Source organism: Apium graveolens, chromosome 2, assembly GCF_009905375.1.
Source record: "Apium graveolens cultivar Ventura chromosome 2, ASM990537v1, whole genome shotgun sequence".
Classification (NCBI taxonomy): Eukaryota; Viridiplantae; Streptophyta; class Magnoliopsida; order Apiales; family Apiaceae; genus Apium; species Apium graveolens.
Genome location: NC_133648.1, coordinates 222,644,376 through 222,669,483, shown reverse-complemented (window position 1 = coordinate 222,669,483; position 25,108 = coordinate 222,644,376).

The following is a 25,108-nucleotide window of genomic DNA, read 5'->3' as shown; positions in this document are numbered from 1 at the left end:
ATGACTTCAAATTCACTTGCACTCATCTAACAATTCTATTCAACAACCACTTGTCTACTTTTCTATGCATCGCTTCTACTCATTGATCACTTGCTCTCTTTTCTACGCCTCGGTTCTCTTTTCTGATAAACTGCTTCCTTTTTCTATACCTCGCTTACTCTTCCAGGCATCATAAGTATCTATCAATACTCAATTTCATATTATTATAATCGTCGCATAGAAATCACAAGCTTTTACTTACCCTTCGTTTTACCCAAATCCGATTTACGGATTAAAAGTTATGATTAAAACCATCAATCAATGAACATATAGGCATATAACACATCAATTTGATAGCATATAGCATGCAAAATATTCGATAAAAAAAATTTCAAAGAAGATTCGGGGTTAAAATGATTTTTCTGGTATTTATTATGAATTTTTGAATATTTTTCGCAATTTAAATAGGCCATCGAATCATTTTATAAACAATTAACAGAATTCGAATACCCGAATCTGGCTTTGAAACCATTTAATAATAATTTTCGAGCCTTGAACATAATTTAAAATAATATTTTAAAGCTCGAAACTATTTTTCAGATTTTTAAATAAAAAATAATAATTAAATCCAATTAAATAATCAATTAAAATTAATTAATAATTAAGTAATTAATATTTAAATTATTTGACCAATTAAATAATTAATTATTAACTAAAATTAATTAATCAAATAATTCAGATTTATTTCTGAATTTATAAGTAATTAAAATGGATTTTTGAAATTTAAAATAATTTTTAGTAATTAGAAATACAATTTTTTTTGAATTATTTAAAAAGATAATTCGGCAGAAACACAAGTTTAGCAAGGGGCTGGCTGATTTTGGATCAAAGGGTGGCAAGTTGGGGAAGATGACCGAAAACCGGTCGAAGTTCGACTGGAATCTGGGTTCATCCAAAAACCGGTGACTTCACCGTTTTCCGGCGAACGCCCAACAACCCACAAACACTGCGATTCTACCCTTTTTTTTATACCAAATCACTTCCTATCCCTTCCGTAATCTAATCACAACCATAACACAATCAAATCAAACTCAGGGATCAAACACCGACCAAAAGAAACACAAAACCGGCGCGATTTTTCAGTGAAAACGGAACCCTCATCAAAACGTAACCAATTCAAGGGGTTTGTCCATCAAATTAAAGCTATGAATACCTAAAATCTATTATAAGTAACAACAAACACCGAATTTGATTCAAAAATCCAGAAAATCAATTCGAACTTCCGGCCAAAACTCTGACCTCGATCTAACAATTCTAAAAATCGAATAACATAAAAATAGCATGAATCCATTCTAAATTAAGATCCAAATCTATTCAAATCATCAAAAACAAACAAAAACTCCCATAATTCAAAGATACAAATTCGAGCTCAAGAACAAAAAAATCAAAATTAAGATTCGATTACCCTCCGTAAAAACAGTTGATATAGTCTAAAAGAATAGGTCATGGGCTTTAATTTCACTAGTCGCACGCTGAAAACGGAGTTCGATAACATCCTCAAATCCTTGTTTGATTATGAAGAACACGAATTTCTCTAGATAATTATAAATTTTACTGTATATTTGTGATTATATGTGCAAAATAAAAAATGATAAAGGCTATTTATATTTACGGAATATTAGTAACCCCTGGATCATATCTGATATGAAAATAGAATACTTAATCACTAAGTATTAATGAAACTGATCCAATTCGGTACCAGTTTTAGGATAATTATCAAAACCGGGCTTTTTGTACATACAGTCTCGGTCTTAGCACTGTGGTTACACGAATTACGAGAAAATAATATAATAGTTTAATCAAAATATCTCGTTTATCAAAAACACGGGTTTTATCGATTAACCGAAACGATTATTGCATCAAAAAATTTGCGTTGGGACCCGCACGGGTACAACCATAATCTGGATCGAAAAAGTCAAAACATAGAAAATTCTCGAAATTATCAAATTATGTTAGAAAGGAGTTTCCCCGAGACTTCCAGGTAGTAAAAACGATTGAAGTCGGACGATTCCCGATTATACAAAATAGTTTATATTTACTCCAAAAAATAATTTATTAAACCCATAAATCCTTTATAAAATCATACAACAACATTTAAATTAATAAAAAATATTAAAATTATATATACTTTATTTTGGACATATAAAAATTAAATTACTCAAACTGTATCACATTTAAACATCCAAACACAAATACGAATCAACAGATAATTCACCAAAATTCACATAATAATCATAGAATATTTATTTATTGATTAAAAATAATTACATGATATATTCCGGATATTACATCCTCTCCCCCTTCAAAGGATTCTATCCTCAGAATCTTCTAAGTAAACAAATGAGGGTACTTTTCTCGCATATCACTTTCTATCTCCCAGGTTGATTCTTCAACCTTTGGGTTTTCCACCATACTCTTACTAAATTGACAACTTTATTCCTTAGTACTCTATCTCCTCTTTCTAGAATCTCTATTAGATTCTCAACACATGACAAATCTTCCTGAAGTTCTATTGGCTCATACTCGATTACATGCCTAGAATTTGGATTATACTTCTTAAATATTGACACGTGAAAGACATTATTAATATGTTCCATATGCGGGGGTAATGCCAATTCGTATGCTAATTTTCTGACACGTTTCAAAATTTTCAAAAGGTCTAACGTATCTAGGACTCGGCTTTCCTTTCTTTCTAAATCTGGATAATCCTTTCCAGGGTGACACCTTTAACAATACTAAACCTCCTTCTTCAAACTCCATGTTCTTTCTAGCTTGATCTGCATATTTCCTTTAATGATCCAGTGCTGCACTTAACCTTTTCTAACTAATCTCGACAACTTCCTTCATCTGTTGTTCCAACTCTAGTCCAAATATCTCATGTTTTCCAATTCCATTACAATTTCTTCTAAAACCAATAGCACAAACACATAACATATCTTCAGTTGTCTAGATCATTCTTTCTCTTTGGTCGTCATTCGGTGGATGATAAGCTATACTCATATTCAACTTATCTCCTCAAACATTCTTGAAATCTTTTCTAAAACCTTGAATTAAATCTTAAATCTTGGTCAAATACAATAAACACGGGAACTCCATGATGAACTACTATCTCCTTCAATTACATGTGACCCAACTTGTCCCATGAAAATCTTTCATTAATAGGTAGAAAATGAGCTGGCTTAATTAGTCTCTCCACTATAACCCAATGGCATCATGGTTCGCTTTCATCCTTGGTAATCCGACTATAAAATCTAGAGCGATATGCTCCCATTTTCATTCTGTATCTCTAACGGTTGCAATAATCCACTAGGTCTCTGATATTCTGATTTAATTCTTTTATATGTCTGACACCTATTAATCCCTTCTGAAATTTCCCTTTTCACATCTGGCCATCAATATTCTTCTTCAAATTTCTGTATATCTTAACACTTCTGGGATAGATTAAATACTTAAAATTGTAAGTTTCCTATAGGATCTTATTCTTTAATTTTGTTACTTGTGGCATCTATATTCTGGAAGAAAATCTGAGAATATCGTGATCATTCTTCTGAGCGCATAACTTTTCCTCCTACTAAACCGTTAACATCCTGATCCATTATCTCCTCTTGACGTCTCTTTATATTTTCTAACAACTCTCTGGCTAAAAGGTCATACTATATATCCTGGCTTCTTTTGGATTATAAATTTTGACTTCCAATTTCAACTTCTGAAATTCCATAGATAACTTTTCTGGTGCATTCGACACATTCACTTTCTCCTTTTATGCTTATCGCGTTGCCACTACATTTTCTTTTCCTCGTGAATACATACTTCAAACTATTATGGTCCGTATAAATCTCATACTTTTTTCTAGACAGATAATGTTTCCAAATCTTCAAAGAGAATAATATTACTGCTAGTTCCAAGTCATTAGTAGTATACTTCTGCCCATGAGGTTTCGGTTGTCTAGATGCATATATAATAACTTTGTTGTGATGTATCAACATACAACCTATTCCCTTATGAGAAGTATCACTATAGATTACAAACTCTCCTTGATCATCTCGAAGTGATAAAACAGTTGTCGTGATCAATCTCTTTTTCAATTCCCGAAACTTCCTTCACACTTCTCAATTGCATCTAAACTTCTCACTTTTCCTAGTAAGCTTCGCCAAAGGTTTCATAATCTTCGAGAAATCTTGAACAAATTTTCGATAATATCTTGCCAATACTAAAAACTTCTCATTTTTTATGGTACTTTTGGTCTTTCCCCATTCATAGTAATTGTTATGGATTGAAAACTAGGGTATATTAATTGTTTATTTATTACTAAGGTTCGGGAGCTCAAGGCCTTTAATGGCTGCTCTCGTGTTTCGTATCTTAATTCCGCCTGTACGAGATGCCTACGTATCTCTGTGAATTAGAGAATCAAGCCAAAAAATGTAGTTCTGATTTGAGGGGTGAGGCCTCTTAAATAGATGTTGGGAGTCCTTGAATTGGACTAGATGTAGGAGACTTGGTGGGCAAGTCTTAGAGTTGGAGTGGACTTTGGAGTCCTAGGAAGTAGGGAACTGATTCCTTATCCTATTAGGTCCCTTGGAGGTTAATCTATAAGGATTTATATCCTCATTGGGATTTATCTTGACAGCTGATTTATCCCTTATTAATTAATTACGAAATTAATTAATAATCAGGGTTTTGGGCCCTTTTTAATTGGGTTTCGTTCTTGGATCATATCTGGTCTCAATTAATTTTAGCACTAACTATATTCCCAGGCTATTTTTGGGCCCTTATCAAGGATCCTGGGCCTCTTCTAATGGGCTTAACTGCCAGCCCAATATAATTAATGAGATATTAATTACCCAATCCAGGTTTATTTTATTCCCTATCATTTGCCCCCCAACTTTTGGGAAACCGTAAAAGATTTCCCAGAAGTTAAGTTCATTCGTTCCCTTACAGGATATCGTTTTGACGTAAAGTATGGAGCGACCGACACATTTACAATGATTTGCCTTGTACACAGCTTAAGGGTTTTTTAAAACTTCCCTATTAATTTCTTACATTTTCCCCTAATTTTAGGAATTTTCTGGTATTTTTCAGGAATTTTCCCTTAATTCTAGGATTTTCCTTAATTTTTGGAATTCTCTGAATCTTCTGCAGTTTTTCAGGAATTTTTTCCAATTTTTAGCCCTTTTTCGACCAGGATCCTAGTCGAAATTTCAACCTAGATCCTAGTCGATATTTTGGGCAGCTCTTGAGGCCTGGTAGAACGATTTCGGCTAGGATCCACGACCAGGATTTCGACCTGGATCCTAGTCAAATTAACGACCTGGATCTTGGTCGAAATTTTGGCCACCTTTTGACTCCTGTTCGTGAGATATCGACTAGAATTCACGACCAGGATTTCGACCTGGATCCTAGTCGAATTAACGACCTGGATTTTTGTCAAAATTATGACCTGGATTCTGATCAAAATTTTGGCCACCTTTTGACTCCTGTTCGTGAGATATCGACTAGAATTCACGACCTGGATCCTAGTCGAATTAACGACCTGGATTTTTGTCAAAATTACGACCTGGATTCTGATCAAAATTTTGGCCACCTTTTGACTCCTGTTCGTGAGATATCGACTAGGATTCACGACCAGGATTTCGACCTGGATCCTAGTCGAATTAACGACCTGGATTTTGGTTGAAATTTTGGCCACCTTTTGACTCCTGTTTGAAAGATTTCGAGCTTGATCCACGACCAGGATTTCGACCTGGATCCTGGTCTCTTTGATGGGTGTTATTCTGGCTCCTGTTCGAAAGAATTCGAACAGGATTCTCGACCTCAAACTCGACCTGGATCCTGGTCTTTTTAATTTATTGGACTTCTTCTAATCCAACTTGGATTTGGGCCTAAAATTGGGCCTCTATTTTTCCAAATCCTAATTGGATTTGGGCTAAAACTCAGGCCTTTTATTTTTCCAAATCCTATTTGGATTTGGGCCTAAAATTGGGCCTTTATTTTTCCAAATCCTAAATGAATTTGGGCTAAAACTCGGGCCTTTTATTTTTCCAAATCCTATTTGAATTTGGGCCAAAGCTTGGTCCTTTAATTTTTTCAAGTCACATTTAGATTTGGGCCTCGACATGGGCCTTAAGAATTATTGAGGATATTCTGGAAGGTTCCAAAACTTAATAATTTTCAAAATATTCTTGAAAATTCCAGAATTTGGGCTTTTTCTTTGGGCCTTAGCTTAATGGGCTTTTCAGCCTTTTCGTCTTCCCTTTTTCTGCCTATATAAAGGAGTGAGTAGAGTCACTCACTTTTCACTTCTCATTTCTTGCTTCTTGAGTTCTCCTCTTCTCTCTCACAAAAAACCCTAGGTCTTTTCAGAGTTTTCTAAGCCTTTGCTTGTTTTCTCTCTAGGCTCTACAAATTCCCAGGTATATTTCTTGCAATTTATTTTTTCATGCTTAGTTTTTACATCAAATTTGTGTTCAAAATTTGCGCCCTTTTTCAAATGGCTGATAAGAAAATAACCCGTTGGCCAAGATGAATGTGGCCAGAAAGTCTAATGACTTTCACATTCGGTCGAGGTACACTTCCTTGATTGACATGATCAACACTCGAGGGGATGAGTACCCGTCTAACGCGTATCTGGATGCGCATGATCACATAAGTATCTTCCGGGATGCAAAGGAGTTGGATAAGATGAAAACTTATTTCAAGATCAAGGAGCCCTTCAAACTGGTTTTTGCGGGTTTGACCGATAGGGCCTACCAATGGAAGAAAGACGCTGTATGCGTCTTTAGGGATACTTTAAGGGCATGTATCAGACTCCCCTTTCATCCTTTTATCCTTTTTTTGTTAGCTGATGTGGGTATCAGCCCTTGCCAAGTCCCTCCAAACTCTTGGAGGAAGATTCTTTGCTACCTGTCGCAATGTGCCAAGCACAACCTCCCTACTTTGGTCGCTGTGTTCAGAAAAAAATTTCAGTTCAAGAACAGCCCCTGGCAAGAATTTGGGGTGGGTTTCTTTGAACCAGCGCCCCACTGTCCCCCACATTGTGAATGGGAAGTCTATCCCTGAAAATAACTTGGGGTGGAAGAAGAAGTTTATCTACGTCCTTTGTGGGGGTGGCGACTGGGGCACCTCCTTTCGTTCATCTTTTGGGCAGGCTGTGGATGGGAGCCCAAATGACATAGTTTTGACTGAGGAGACTAGGGCCTTCAGCCTCCTTACCCAGGATAATGGGACTTCCCACTCTTGGGATCTTATTAGGGAGACCGTTCTTGTGGAACGTGGCCTTTCTCCCGTTCCTAATAAAGGTATGTTTTCTTCCTTTTCTAGTTGTCCTCGTTTTTCCCACTTTTTACTTTACTACTTTCTCAATCCACATTACTTATTCATTGCAGTTGCTGAGAAAATCGAAGAGGATACCAAGCCTAAAGACCTGGAAATGACCAGGATGAAACACACTGGGAAGGTCTTCAAGGACCCGCGCCTTGGGGATCGCTTCCCAGAGTTCCTTATTCAGGCAAAGGAAGGAGATGAGGAAAGCCCCATCCAACCCTTGCGTACAAAACAGAAACCAGGGGCTTTCTTCCAACCTGCCTGGGGATTCCGGGGAAAGAACTCGATTGTTGGCAACACAGCACTTGCCAAGGAATGGTCTATGCATTCTATTTCCCCTGTAGACTATCATGACCTTGTCCTTCAACAGGATTTGGAGGCTAACGAGCTTTTCGGTGCTCAGGCCCTGGCGATGGTACATCTTTTTCTTTTGTTGTCCACAGCTTTCTTGTCATGTTTTTTTTTGTTTCTCACCCTTTTTTTATCTCTTGTAGGTGAACGTCCATTTTCAAGGGGCGCTTCATCAAGCCAAGGCTTGGAAAGTTGGCCTAGAAGACACAAACAAGAAGCTAGAAGAGGCTAACCAGCGAATAGAAGCTCTCCAAGCCCAACTTGCCCCCTCAACTTCTGACCTTGAAATGGCCCGGGATGAGATTGTTATCCTTAAGGCTCAGAAGGACAAGGCCATCGACGGCTGGATGGATACTCAAGAATTCAAAGATTAATGGTAGAGCATGATGCCCTCCTTCATCCAGTCAGCTATAAGGAAGGCTGGGACACTGCTATAGAGGCTATCCAGGACGAGTTTCCTGAGGTTCTTGAACAATCTTCCTTTCCTTTCCCAATGCAAGTCCCAGCACTTGGAGGCGTTATGGATAAGCTCGCCGATCTTATTAAGGAGGGCACTTCAGCGTCCCCGGCCAGAGTGCCATCAGGGAGCCAGGGCCAAGGTGAAAAAAGGAAGGAGCCTGATTCCAGCTTTGAAGAGGAAGAATCTTCTTCTGAGGAAGAGGCCGAGCCCATTACAAAGAAGGAGAGGGTGGAAGAGCCTCTAAAACCAGCGTCCCCTAAGGCATCTAAGGCGCCTGAGGGTATTTCCGAGGAGACCTCTGCGGAGACTTCTGAAGAAACTTCCGAGGGGCCTACTCAGGAGACGTCCAAGGAGACTTCAGATAGCGGCTCTGAAGAATCCGAGCCTTCTAAGGCGTAACTTTCTTGCATTATGTACTTATCTCTTTTTTTTAGACATTTTTAAACTTTGTAATCGACTTTGATGTTTGGACTTGTTTTGTCTAAGTATTATCGTAACCTTTCGGAACTTAAGTTTATAATTTGGTTTTGCCCTCATAATATAACAATTCAGCAGGCTAGATCAAATTGATTACCTTTTATTATAACTTGGTATTTTCGATACCTTACATGAGATGGGTTCAACCCTGATAAAACCTAAACAAATCTTCTATCAAACATATAAAAATCCTAAGCAAGCAAAGCTTCAAGGAGCTTTTAAACCTACTTATCATTCTGATAAATGAGAATCGTGCTTTAACTGTTTTACACATAATAAACCTTCAGGTTTTGTGCATGCCAAGTTCTTGGGACTTCAAAACCATCCATAGTCTCCAGCTTGTAGGTTCCTCTTCCTTGAACACTTTTGACCTTATATGGCCCTTCCCAATTCCGAGCAAGCTTCCCCCTCTGTCCAACACCAGAAGCTTCCACCTTCCTCCGAACTAAGTCACCTCACTTAAAAAACCTTTCCTTAACCCTTAGGTTGTAGTAGAATGAAGCCTTTTCTGATATTCCACTATCTTTGCATGTGCCTCATCTCGTACTTCATCTATTAGATCCAGGGCTAACCTTTTCCCTTCCTCATTTTCCTCAGCATTGAAAGCTTGAATCCTAGGAGAGGAATATGATCACAGGAACAACCGCTTCTACCCCATATGCTAACATGAAGGGAGTTGCTCCAGTCGTGACTCTACAGGTAGTCCTATAGGCCCATAGTATAGGGAGTATTTCATCCACCCAATTATTTCTCGACTTCTCGATCATTTTCTTTAGTCCATCCAGGATTATTCGATTCACCACTTCCACTTGCCCATTGGCTTGCGGGTGTGCCACAGAGGTGAACCGTAATTCAATTTCATTCTCCTCACAATACTTCTTAAATTCCTCATTGTTGAACTGTGTTCCATTATTAGTGACTAGGATGCAGGGAATTCCATAACGGCACATGATATTTTCCCACAGGAATTGTGCAACCTGCTTAGTTGTAATTTTGGCCAAAGGCTTGGCTTCGATCCATTTAGTAAAATAATCAATGGCTACAATTAGGAATTTCCTTTGTGCCGTGGCCATGGGGAAAGGCCCAAGTATATCCATTCCCCACATAGCAAAGGGGACGGGTGAGTTGATGGAGGTTAGCATCTCGTGGGGTTGTCTAACGACAGGTGCATGCTTCTGACAGCGGTCACACTTCTTCACATACTCTTTGGCATCAGCCATTATTTCTGGCCAATAGAAGCCTAAACGGATTATCTTATGAGCGAGTGCTCTGCCCCCCAAGTGTTGTCCACAGATACCTTCATGCACTTCTTCAAGAGCCAAGCGTGCCTCATCGGGCCTGAGACATCTTAAGTAAGGAACTATATAAGATCTTTTATACAAAATCCCATCTATCAAGGAGAATCTTAGTGCTCGAACAGCCAATCTTCGGGCTTCTGTAGCATCATTTGGAAACCAACCGATTTGAATATGCACCTTAATGGGATCTATCCATGACGTCCCCAGACCTATAGGAGCTACAAGCTTAACACCAATGCTCCATCTCTTCAGAACGCATAAGTATACACTTCCTGAACTTTCCTCTATCTCAGATCTAGCGAACTTTGATAATGCATCTGCCTTAGCGTTTCCCTCCCTTGGAATGTGCTCAACATGGAATTCATCGAATTAGGTCATCACGGCTCTTACCAGGCGGACGTACTTAGCCATCGTATCATCCCTTGCCTCAAATTCTCCCTTTACCTGGGATATGACGAACTTCGAGTTTTCACAGACCTTCAAGTTCTTGACTCTTAGTGTCTCTGCTAGTCCGAGGCCAGCTATTAAAGCCTCATATTCCGCCTCATTATTTGTGGTCGGGAAGTCTAACTTCATAGCATATTCAATTAAGAACCCATCGGGGCTTTGTAAAACCAAACCTGCTCCACTTGAATTTATTTTTGATGCCCCATCAAAATAGAGAACCCAATATTCCTGCTCCTTATCATCCTTTTCTTTGCCCCCCTTATCAGCTTCCTTATCTTGAGGTATGGTATTTTCCTGCCCCCGACTTCTTGGTTGGGTATGGTACATTCCACCACGAAGTCAGCCAATGCCTGGGCTTTTATTTCCGTTTATGGCTTATACTTGATGTCGAATTCTCCCAGCTCTATTGCCCACTTGATCAACCTCCCACTATCCTTGGGACTATGAATGATATTTCTCAGGGGCTGATTTGTTAGCACCTCAATTTGATGCGCCTGAAAGTAAGGACGTAACTTTCTTGAGGCCATTACCAAGGCTAAAGCAAACTTCTCAATAGTTGAATAATTCAACTCAGCCTTATGCAGAATTTTGCTGACATAGTATACGGGTTTCTGGATTTTCAGTTCCTTCTTATCCAATACAGCGCTCAAGGCATTCTCTAAAACAACCAAGTACAAGTATAAAACTTCGTTCAGAGCTGGCTGGGCCAACAACAGGATATGGGCCATATACCTCTTTAATTCCTCGAATGCCTTCTGGATTTCCTCACTCAATACAAAATCCTTTACCTTCTTTAAGGACTTAAGAACGACAAGCACTTGTCCCCAGATTTGGTGATAAATCGTCCCAACGCTGTAACTCTTCCAGTGAGCTTTTGAACATCTTTAATAGTATTTGGTGGTTCCATGTCTAGGATTGCCTTTATTTTGTCGGGATTGGCCTCGATTCCCCTCTTGGAGACCATCAATCCCAAAAAATTTCTAGATCCTACTCCGAAAGCACACTTCGCAGGATTTAACATCATCTTGTGGTATCTTAGGACCTCAAAAACTTCCCTCAAATGGGTTATATGGTCAGTCTTCACTAGACTCTTGACTAACATGTCATCAACATAAACTTCCATGGTCTTTCCAATAAGATCCTTAAAAATTTTATTTACCAACCTCTGATAGGTGGCTCCTGCATTCTTAAGACCAAATGCCATAACAAGATAAGAATAAACACCAAAGGCAGTGATGAATGATACCTTTGGAATGTCGTCCTTGTGCATCTTGATTTAATTATATCCACTAAATCCATCCATAAAGCTCAGCATCTCATGTCCAGCAGTGACATCTATCAAAGTATCTATCCTTGGTAACGGGAAACAGTCCTTAGGGCATGCGTCATTTAGATCAGTGAAGTCCACACACATCCTCCATTTTCCATTAGCCTTCTTCACCATTACCGGGTTTTCTAACCATTCTGGAAATTGTATCTCCTCAATAAAACCAGCCTCTAAGAGCTTTTCTACTTCCTGTTTTATAGCTTCTTGCCTCTCTGGAGAAAAACTTCTTTTCTTTTGCTTCACTATCTTCCCATTCGGATCCACATTCAGCTTGTGAGTAATTAGTTCCGGGTCTATGCCTGGCATATCAGCTGCTGACCATGCAAACACATTACTATTTTCTTGCAAAAATTTCACCAACTTCCCTCTAAGGGGCTCCTCTAGTGTGGCTCCAACGAAAGTCACCTTCTCAAGATCCTCGAGGGCTAAAGGAACCGAAACCAAGTCTTCTACTGGCTTCCCTCTTTTCTCATCATTCTCTCGGATATCCAGATCTTCAATAGGCAAAACCTGCCCCCCAACTCCATCTACCCTCAGTGAGGCCACATAACAACTTCTAGCCATTTTTTCATCTCCTCTTTCTTCTCCAATCCCGTTTTGGGTGGGAAACTTTATAACTGAATGGTAGGAAGAAGGAACTGCCTTGAAGGCATGTATCCCCATTCTTCCCAGGATAGCGTTGTAGGTTGAACTAGCCTTCACCACCACAAAGTCCTAACATATGTATTGTTTGCCTTGGTTCCTGACTTATGGTTGTTGGTAGCTTGATTATCCCTTCTACGGGGCACTCTACTCCCACAAATCCATATATTGGCATGTCAGTTGGGGTCAATTGGGAATCATTATAACCCATCCTTAAAAATGTGTCATGGAGGAAGATATCCATTGAAGCACCGTTATCTACAACGACCCTCTTCACCGGGCTGTTCCCTATTATTCGTGTTATGACCAGGGGGTCATCATGAGGAAATTTCACACCTTCCAAGTCAGAGTCATCAAATGTCATTGTCACTCCTGTCGTGGCCATCTTCGGGGCTTCCCCAACAACATGCATGACTTCTCTGGTATATGCTTTCCTGGAGTTCTTGGATAATCCAGCAGCAGTTGGTCCTCCAAAAATTATGTTTATCACAGGCCCTCGGGGTCGCGGTCCTCCAAAGATTGCATTTATAACCGGTCCCTCCTATGATCTTCAAAGTTCTTTCTCCCATTGTTATTCCTATCTCTTCCTTCCCCGGTGTACTTGTTCAATCTTCCTTTCCGAATGAGGAATTCTATTTCATCATTCAGTTGCCTACACTCATCATTGTCATGACCAATCTTTGTGAAATCTAAAATATTTGCTCTTGTCTAGCTTGGCAGGATCTGCCTTCAAGGGTTTAGGCCAATGAATATCTTGATCTTTCTGGATTTCCATCAAGATCTGGCTTCTAGGAGCATTCAGCTTAGCATATTCAACAAACTTTTGCCCAGGTCCTCCCTTCTTAGGGGTTGACTCAGGGTTTTGCTCAGTTCTAGGATACTTGTCCTTAGCGATATATTCCAGATCAGTTTTCCACTTTTTGCCTCCAGCGGGCTCGTTGCTCATGTACTTCCCGGCCCTATCTTGGAGCTGCAACATGCTTTCAGGAGGCGCTTAGCCAAGGACATCTTGAAGAACTCATCCCTAGTTCCCTGTTGCAGTGCTATCATGGCTACCTTGTCATCAAGGTCCGGGACTTTTAAAGCTTCCTTCGTGAAATGATTCAGGTAGTCTCTCAAGGATTCTTTCGCTCCCTGCACAATGCTCATGAGGGATGCTGAACTTTTCTCATACAATCTCCCGCTGATGAACTTCTTAATAAAAGCCTGACTTAAATCTCTGAAGGACCCAATAGAGTTCGGGGGAAAACGACTATACCATCTTTGAGCCATACCCGACAGGGTTTGAGGAAAGGCTTGACACTTAATAGCGTCATTCACGGGCTGCAACAACAGTGCATTGGAGAATGTCCTGACATAATTAGCGGGATCTCCTGTGCCATCATAAGCTTTGATAGTGGGCATCTTGAACTTCCTTGAGATATGGGAATTTATTATCTCTTCAGTGAATGGTGGAGTAGGATCATCAGGATCTCCAAGGGGAAGAAGATTGCTTGGATCAACTCTTGGGACTACAGCCCTTCTTTGTGACGGACCATCCAGGTCTATGATTGAATGAGGATTTCCCCCCTAGGTGGTAATGGGAATTTGGGAGCCTGGTGCGCCTTCAAGTCGCGCTTTAGCCTTTCAATCTCGGCCTCGTGGGCCTTGATTCTCTCCTGCACTTCTTGGGGATTAACCCCTCGGGTGCTCCTAGGACGTTGGTTACCATCAGCCATCGGTTCTTTACAAGCATGTCTCATTCTTGGAGCCACTTTATCATTCGAAGATTCAGAGTCTCTCTCAGTATAAGGACCAGAAAATTCCTAATCCTCCGGGATAGGAGCCAAACCTTGTATGTAGGAGGTGTTTGCCCTCGTGCTTCACCCCGTCTAGCATGTCCACTTCCTCCAACCTCGGGGTAAAGGGGCATCCCATAAGGGGGGTTAGTAGTTACAATAGTTGAATACTCATACCCAACGGGTCGAGAATTCACAGGTGTATGTAGCTGCTGAAGTTGGGAATTTGTCCCTTGAGTAGCCGAGAGAATCGTCCCTTGTGGTTGAGGTTCAGTTGCCCCTACCTGGGCTTCTCCCTTGGTGGTGGCATAGGTTGAATGCGGAGGTACCTCCACGGTTGACGAAACCGCTTGGGTTGTCCCCGCAGGTGTTCCTCCTTCAAGGGCGCTACTTATTCTCAGTGTTCTCACCATGGTTGTTGTTGTGCTTCCCACAGATGGCGCCAAATGTTATGGATTGAAAACTAGGGTATATTAATTATTGTATTTATTACTAAGGTTCGGGAGCTCAAGGCCTTTAATGGCCGCTCTCGTGTTTTGTAGCTTAATTCTGCCTGTACATAATGCCTACGTATCTCTGTGAATTAGAGAATCAAGCCAAAAAATGTAGTTCTAATTTGAGGGGTGAGGCCTCTTAAATAGATGTTGAGAGTCCTTGAATTGGACTAGTTCTAGGAGACTTGGTGGGAAAGTCTCAGAGTTGGAGTGGACTTTGGAGTCCTAAGAAGTAGGGAACTGATTCTTTATCCTATTAGGTCCCTTGGAGGTTAATCTATAAGGATTTATATCCTCATTGGGATTTATCTTGATAGCTGATTTATTCCTTATTAATTAATTACAAAATTAATTAATAATCAGGGTTTTGGGCCCTTTTTAATTGGGCTTCGTTCTTGGATCGTATCTGGTCTCAATTAATTTTAGCACCAACTATATTCCCAGGCTATTTTTGGGCCCTTATCAAGGATCATGGGCCTCTTCTAATGGGCTTAACTGCCAGCCCAATATAATTAATGAGATATTAATTACGCAATCCGGGTTTATTTTATTCCCTATCAGTAATTTTAATCCTTGCTGGATCCAGTTTGGTTCCTTCATCACTGACTATTTATCTTAAGAATTAAATTGCATGCAACCAAAATTCACACTTTGAAAATCTAGTATACAACTTCTTCTTTCTCAGAATTCCCAAAATATCTTTAAATACTTTGCATGGACCTCCGTTGACTTTGAGTAAACCAAAAGATCATCTATAAGCACCAATACAACTTATCTAGATACTCCTTAAAGATTCTGTCCACCAAGTTTAAATGTTGCTGGCATATTGGTCAATTCAAAAGACATTACTAGAATTTCATAATGATCGTACTTAGTTCTGAAAGCTATCCTCGGTATGTCCTCAGGTTCAATCTTCAATTGATGACACCCAAATCTTAAATTAATCATAGAAAATACTTTGCTTCATTCAACTGATCAAACAAATCATTAATTTGAGATAACAGATTCTTGTTTTTGATAGTAAACTTGTTGATCTTCTGCTAGTCAACACATAATCTCATGCTTCCATATTTCTTATTGACAAATAATATTGGTGCACCTCATGGGATATACTAGGTCTAATCGATCCTTCTTCTAAAAACTCTTGCAATTGCTTTGCTAACTCCTTCATTTCAACTGGAGCCATTTTGTATGGGACCTTGGACATTGGAAATTGGTTCCATTTCAAGTGCTAAGTCGATTGCGAATTTAATTTCTCTATCTAGAAGAAGTCTTGATAACTTGTCTGGGAACACGTCTAGCAATTCATTGATTACTTGAATATCTTCAAGTTTTTACTAAATTATGGCTTCTACTTATCATATAAGCAATATTATATTCCCATCTTGGCCACAATTACCTTTTATCTTGAATTATCTTTAAAAATTTCTTTACTTACCTTTGACCTCTAAACATCACCACTTTCTCATCTAGCATCTTCAGAATTGTCTTCTTATCACGACGATCTATCTGAGCATCACGTTTAAATAGCCGGTCCACTCCTAGAATAATGTCAAATTCTCCTCTCTTAATGGTATCAAATCAGCACAAACTTATTTCCAAAAATCTCCATCTTACAATTGATACACACTTGCTTAACATATACACGTTCTTAATTTACTAATTTTATAGTCATAATCCTATTTAATAATACAATTGGGCAATTCAACTTATCAGTAAAAGCCGGAGAAATAAGTGATCGAGTTGCTCCCGAATCTATTAAAGCTTTAGCATATGAGGAATTCACAGTAACCATTACTTCCATCGTATTCATACTCTGAATAAATTTTTTCAGAGACGTATCATAAACTCCCACTCTTGGAGGTTCATTCACTATCAAACTAAGTCCCATGATTCTTAGCGTATCACTAACTAGGCTGATGAATTACAATCCTTATCATATGCCCTGGTTTCCCACACCTAAAATATATGAATCCAATGACTGGAACTTTGCCTGCTTGATTCTTCGTAGATGGATTTTTGTTTGGAAAACTTTCGTAAAGAACAACAGTACAACTAAGCAATTAGAAAGATTTATAATTCAATAAATTTAGAGTTGAGAAAGAGAAAAGAGTAATGATTTGAATATGGAGACAACCATAGTGGTACTTAATATGGACAGTCTTTCACACCATATGGTATACAACACATTATTAGGTGGCGTCCCACCAGAATCTTCATCATTCTGACAAAGCGTCACATCATAACACTGCTTGTCTCAATCGGAAAACAAAACTTGAGGGGAAAAATTATTTGAAAAGCAATACAACAATTTTCTGTTCCTTATCACCTTATAGAACTTATAATGAAAGAAGTTAATACTTATTCAAGAGTCAAGAAGAATATATACTGTAGTATTGTCGAAAAAATGATATCATTGGTCACCATCCATATTTCACTTATATACACCTTCAGAGCTTGTTCGATCAGTAGATCATATTCGAGTCATATAATAACTTTAGAAAGTCTGCTGAAATTTCTTCATAAATTAAGCACTATAATAGATTCTTACTTATTAAGTCTTGTGTTTTTAGCATTGTACCTGCACGTGTAATACATTAACAATTCGATCATAATTGCGTTCATACAGTATTTACAATCATAACTTCAAATTTCTTCCATACGATTTAGAATAACCACCAATCCATAACATATCGACTCTTTTGCTGATAATGTTCTTTCTTTAGGAAAGTCTGGAGATTTGCTCAACATTCTTAGATCATTCTCATGCTTATTTTAAATCAACGAATTTTTTGAACTCTAATTGTCTCAGAATTTGAATGAATAGTTTCTCTATATGTGACGGCCTCAACCCCGGGGTCAGGAGTTGGCGTCACCAACAATAATAATAATAAAGATAACATAATCCAAATCATTAATTATACATAACCATGACCCCCTTTACCAAGACCTTTTCCAGGTTTAAGTATGATTTAGGCTACATAACTATCACAACCCAATTTACCTTATACAATCATGGCCACTAACTTAATACAACAACGCAATAGACCACATCTAGTCTGGATACAACTACCTCAGAGGAGACTGGTACAGGAGGAACTAGAACTCTGCTCAACTATCACGGAAGAATCTCCTAGGCATCTACAATAAATATATAAAATATTCTACAAGGGTGAGCAATCAATTGCTCAACAGTACCACTATATGAATAATGGGTAAAGCAATTTACGATAACAGAGTGATAGGAACAGAGATTTGAGCTCATTTGCAAAACATGGTAAACATTCATAAACTCGATATTCAAAACTAGCATGCTCTGAAAAACAACCATAGCAGTCATGTGCTGTGTATAAATACCCGTGTTAAATCTTAGCATGCTACTTCATTTTCAAATCATCTGTCTCAAATAAGTTGATTTGTTAAACAATTTCAAAACTGAATCAATCAAATCTATTGGACGTTCAACGGGTGAAGATAGCCGATCAGTCTATCCTCACCGGACAGCGACTAACGGCCATCCAGAATAAAGAATGTGTTCCGAAACTTGGGAAAAGACTAGCTAGCTCTTTCCCCCACTACTGGACTAATCGGTTAAACTGAGCGCCAATCGAAATAGCCACTTACGCCTACTCAATTCCAATAGATCAACTGAATTCCATTTTTACCTCTTTTAAAAATTCCACGACATAGGTGGATCAAAACCTTCCACGACATAGGTGGATCAAAACATTCTCTTTATCCAGTTTCGAAAATCACTATCACCTATCTCTTTTTAAAACAATTTTGTCACAACACACTATTCAAAACTTAATTTCATTTTAATCACGTTTAGAGATAGGTTCTTTCAGAAGTTACTTTTCCCTAAACATATTTTAAATAACACTCCCAAATATAGGGGATATGTAACTTAAAACATTCTGTTCCATTACGAGAATAAAACAACAGCTATTCATATATAATGAACCATAAAATTATGGTCAGGGGTACTTGCCTTGCAGAGCTTTACAACTGATACTGCTTAACCTTGGACTGACTTGGACGCTTGACTTTATCGCCTTACTATTAAACTATCCCCGATTCGACTTCAACACTCAGGTCCTTTTCTTGGAACTTCGTTGAGCTCTTCGACTGATCACTAGGTTAACTTTAGTTCGACGTCAACTTTCAGATCTTCCGACTAAAACCTACAGGAGTCGAAATACTCTATATTAAACCTCTAGGTATGCTTGACATATCCTCGCTATCAACTCTACCCCAAATGATAGCAAAATCCGACTCATAATTGTACATATTATTACGATACACATAACAATCAGGGTTCACGTACCCAAAACTCGGCTCGATATTCATTTTCGGAAATCGCAGATACTTGTCGCTTTAGAAAAAAACAGGGTTGTCAGTTATAATTTATAAAATATATTCTTACAACACGCAGATACATTTCATAAAATAGGGTTATTAACCATTTATCACAATATGCAGGTAGTCCCGCACAACATTTATTTATATGTATATAACTATATACACTCGACGGATATCCCTCGATAATTTACAGGATACGCTCCTGAAATTTGGGCACCGTCTCCTTTGTTTATCGGAGTACCGTCGAATAGAAATCGACGTCTCAATCAACAACCAATCCAACAATCAATCCAATAATTACAATTCACAATCCACATTCCAATGTCATAGCCCAAACACCGATACGATTTCTAAAATAACTACCTCTTTTTTATCTCGAATAATAATTATACGAACTAAATTATTTATTTAAAAATTTAGGACTCAGAATTAAATCATCATTGTCCACCGTCCGCTCGTCGAAATTCATCACGGACGGCGGTAAAATTTTCGGGACACCCTCCTATTCGGGTTCTAATACAAAAATTCTGTCGATTACTTTATAATTCATTCCCGCACGATTAACTATCTTATTTCATAAAACCCAATCAATTAATCCTTGCAGCAAATGAAGCAAAATAATTAAAATTATTTTCACCACACACGCATATAATACGCACCAGAGACAGGACAAATCCATGACCGGAAAACACAGGAACCAGATAATATACTAAATATATATATATACAGAGTGAATATATATACACACAGCGAGTACCCACCCAGATAATATACCATGCGCCACCACCCCGTTGAAAAACAACGAAGGGAACCGGTGGAACAAGAAGAAACAAAGGTAATAGGCGGCGAATCGCCAGAAATAAAGCAGCGGCTCAAGCTTACCAGAAAGAAAAGAAATGAACGGCGGCCACAGAGAAGGAGGAATAAGAGAGGAGGAATCAGAGTTATGTAGAGCAGAGATGGATCGAGAACAAGGAGCTACACACACTAATTTCTTATCTGTGTTGGTGTATTTTATTTCTATTATTACTATTCAACCAGTGAACACCTAGCACGTGTTGAATTAACTTATGAGAAAGTGACACGTATCTAATTCTGGACACGTTTCCCCTTTTATGTCCGGTTTTAACCCTCACTTTGTATTTTAACGAACCGAGCTGCACTGAAAACAAATTCAGAAAATCACGAAAATAGTCTTAAAATGTTACAAATATCACGAAGTTTATAAAAACATAAATTTTTCAATTTTAAAATAATTTCTGAAACGCAATTTATAAGTGAAATCAATTAAACGAATCAACTCGCGGGTGAAATTAATCCCAGAAATTCCCATAATAATTTTAAATTCTCGGAATATTCCAAACTTAAATAAATATGATTTTCATAATTTTTAAAGAATACTGGAATTAAATACGGATTTTACAAATAAATGCAATCAGAAAATCATGCAGGACTAAATAATTGATTAAATATTGATTTCTAAATTTTATAAAATCGCAAAAATAATTATGTAACTATAAAACCATAAAAACAAGTTTTGGGACAATCCAAGTATTTATGCAAATAAATTTTCATTAGATCCACTTTTAATAGTGGAAAAAATTCAGTACTGCTCAATAATTAATTACACGAACAACTCGGTACACCATAAATCACACATAGATAATAATAAAATAACACATAGCTGATAGAAGTTATACATATATTTTATTTGTTTAATAATTCCATAATTTCGTATTTAAATAATAAAAATACGCGAGTCGTTATATTCATCCCCCCTTAAAAAGATTATGTCTTCAGCATCTGATTAAACTAAATAAGTGAGGATATTTGTCAAGCATATCTAACTCTAACTCTCAAGTTGACTCTTTTACTCACGAATTTACACAAAGTATAATTACCATAGATATAAACTCATTCCTGAGGTTTCGATCTAGGTTCTAGATTAGTTCGCACACACTATCTTGATATAAATCGAGGATATACTCCTTCGACACAAAGACGCAAAACACACTAGGAGTATGCTGCAACTATGGCAACAACGCTAGCTCATAGACGACTTTACCTGATTTTCTCAGTATCTTAAACGGTCCACTATATCTAGGACTCAGATGCCCTTTGGTTCGAACCTAGTCAACCCTGTTCAAGGTAACACCTTTAATAATACCATCGATCTTATTTATATCCTTCAGAGTCTTTCGATACAAGTCCGCGTTCTTTGTCTGAATTAACACCACTGCGTCTTCAGTTTACGGCACTAACTTAAGACTTAACAACTTCTTTTCTCTTACCTTATTTCAGTAAAGCGGGGTTCTATGCTTACGTCCAAATAAAGTTTCGTAGGTATCATTCCCACACTAGCATAATAACTTTCCTTATCTGAATCGTCCTCTCATTTTACCCTTTGTCTGGGGATGGTAAGTGGTACTCATATTTTACTCAATCCCCAAGTATTCCTGGAACTTCATCCAAAACCTCAGGTTAAACCTCGGGTCTCAATCAGTCATAATTAGAACAGGGACTCCATGCTTTGTCACAATTTCATTCAAATACAACTTCGCTAGATTATCCAAGGGTATCTTTCATTAATTGGAAGGAAACATGCAGACTTCGTCAACTTATCAACAATTGCCCAAAAGTTCTGTCACACCCCCAACTTAACAAACAAAATAAATAACTATTACAATATTTAAAAGAAAGTAGACATAACTGAATCCAAGATCTAACAGTTTAGGGTTTGGAACAGCCAAACACTACCATCTATTATAACTATTTTTTTTATCGAGTCCTCACACAAAACTATCTCTTATTCTACCTGAGCTCGGACATACGCATCTAATAATCCGCAAAGATCGGTATATACTATGCTTGCATCATTATGAAGGATGTTTGTTCTTATAGACATTTGTGTGGTGACACTATAGCTAGTATGTAGGTGCTTATTATAGAATAAGTTCATTGAACATGACTCACACAGTTGAACAACTGATGGAGTTCACTCACGTGTCAGCAGTTGTTCACATAGTGATAGTTGTACAAGTATCCTTAGACTTGAGGTCATCATAGTCATCTTGTGTATACTGAACTATGCTTTGGTTTAGTTCTTAGTCTCAAGGGACAATTATAAGGGCTCTACCGGGTATAGGAATTTGTACACGAAGATAGTGTATGATCAATAAAGGATCTACCCCTTCCAGTGTAGGAAGGGAATGTTCAATGCTGATCCACTTATGTTAGTTCAGGAATCTCTGGCCAGAGTGAATGAAATTAGAAAGGAGTTTCTAATTTACATTAAATAGAACTAAGCATAGTGAATGAGAAAGCAAGTGATTAAATAAGATAGGCTTGACACAATTTCCATGCCTTGTATTTAATCATGACATTACAGGGTAGAAGGAATTAATTGTACGGTAACTAATCACTGAATAGGTTCTTGGTATTCTAAGCAGTGAATTCGTATTATCCGGATAGTCGCGATATGCTGAGAAGTATCCCTCATGATGTAGAATAAATATGATTATTTAATTAATCATATTTAATGAATTAGAGAATTTATATAAATAATGATAAAATAGTTTTATTATTATTTATTTCTACTACCGGCTTAATATTGAACCTACAGGGTCACACCATAAAAGAGAATGATTTAATGGTGGAGGAATTAATTAATAATGGCTGATAATTATTTATTTATGAAATAAATAATTAATTGGAAAATTTAATAATTGATTAAATGAGATTTAATTAATTATAAATTAATTAAGAAAAGGTTCTTAATATTATTAATTAAGAATTTAATTTTTGGAAATTAAATCAAGAGAGAGAATTATTTCTAGAGTGTTTAGAAAAAGGATTAATAATAAAAAGGTGTTTTAATTATTAATGAGAATAATAAAGGGTTAATAATAATAATATTTTATGGGAAAATTTTCAGCTGAATTTTTTTCCTATAAATATACTATTATAAACCCTATTTTTGCCTCAACCAAAAAGATTTACAAAACCCTAATTCTCTCCATCTCCTCCTCCTTCATTACATCGTTTTCTTGGAGGATACCGGTGGAGTGCTTCACACTTGAGGAGCAGCTGCTAAGGATATCTGTTCATCGTTTTTGGATCGCCATTAAAGACCTCCATCTTTCCATTAACGTAAAGCTTCTTAAGGTAAACATACTGAACTACGAATTAAATATTATTTTTCGCATGGATCCTGCGGAGGGTTTCGTTTTTTTTTAAGATTAAATTTACGTTTTCGCTGTGTTTATGTGCTAAAACCCCTTCAATGGCATCAGAGCTACTTGCGAAAAGTTTTTAATTCGTTTATGTGTTTAACTGTTTTCGATATATGAGCATGTACGTGATTCGCCATGATTTGATGTTGATATATTATGCTTATATATGTATGGTTTTGAATATATGATATTCATGTGAGTTGTATAATCATAAGATGATTATGTAATCTATATATATACTGATATATACATAATTTATGTTTGTTCTAATTATGAGAATCATATTAGATACGGATTCTGAATTGGCTGCTGCAGATTTGCTGAAATCTGGGTCTGTGTCCGATTTACGCAAATGAATACCCTGTTCCATAGGTAAACGAGTGTCTGAACAAAACTGATAGCCAGAGCTATCAACGACTCGTCTGTAAGGCGTTTGACGTCATTTACTACTGGTAAACAGTGATTCTTGTTTTTCTGATTTGATTCTGATTTTTTTGATTTTTGTCATATTTTCCTTTTATGAATAGATCATAGATAATATGATATGTTAAGATCAGATTATGTGTTTTACCATACTTTTATGTGTTGTATGAGCATGGTGGATGGTTATGGCCTTTCGACCTTAGTGTAATGGTTTTGATTTTGGTTTTAAATACGACTTGCATGTCGTCAATCTTTGTAATCATAAATCTCGAATGTAACTCGAGTTATTCTTATAAGTTCATTAGATTAGTTTTACTTTCAATCATGTAATGTAATTGAAGACTCAAGAAGGCTATCCAATGGAGGTGATACAAAGAAGAAGACGAGGCATACAAGAAGTCTAAACAAAGAAGAAGACTTATGTAATAAGTAGTTGTATTTATTTCCATCACCATATTAGATTGACCTTGATCTTTATCATGAGCTTGATAAAGATCACATAGGATGGGGCCATAACCAAACACATTTACTTTATTGCACTTTACACTTACTTATTTATTTAATTTTATATATGAGATATATGCCTATGTTTACCATGCGATGATAGATTTAGGTGAACTTAAATCAATATAAGGCGTGCTCTAGAAAATCTAGAATATGAATCGTTTCTTGCCTTAACAATAAATATTATGAATACGATCATGAGATTCTTGTGTTTATGAAACACGTAATTGAATATGAATTTTCAATATTGAGAGAAAGGATGATTCTGTCAACAACAAATTTCTATCTGTAAGAAAGGGTTATTAAGTGACGCCTCTTGACAATGCTCCACCCGATCTGGGAATCATCTGATTATCGATTATTGATTTGAAATATTTAATTTAAAAGGAAGAATCTCTTTATAATATGATTATGATTGTAACATAATATAATCCCTCCAAAATTAAATAATATCAAGTAGTAATTGGCCAATGACACAACGGGCTTGTGTCGGTCATAGCCTTCCAACAGGGTAGAAAGTGGTTCTTATTTTTAAATCATTGTCGTTTCGTGCTACAGCCGAGGGCTTTGATTTCGAAATAAGAAATACTTGTCAATTACATAGAGATGTGTACATTGAATTAGAATCTAAAGGTCGGTACGTGCTACAGCTGTGGGCCGTTGAAGACTAATTCAATTGTACGAAATGCTGGGTTAGATTTGACTTAGAATACAGAGTTTGTCATGCCACTGCCGTGACTCAATTATTCAAGAGGCTAAACTTATATTAGGGAATAACATAAGATGTAATTGACAAGAGATGTCTGCCTATTGAACATCACATGACGTTTCGTGCCACAACCGAGGTTGTGTGATGAAATGTAGGATCCCTATTCCCACTAGCATTATGAATGCTTAATTTTCACTTAGGGGGTTGAATAAATTAGATAAACTAGTGGGAGACACTTATGAATA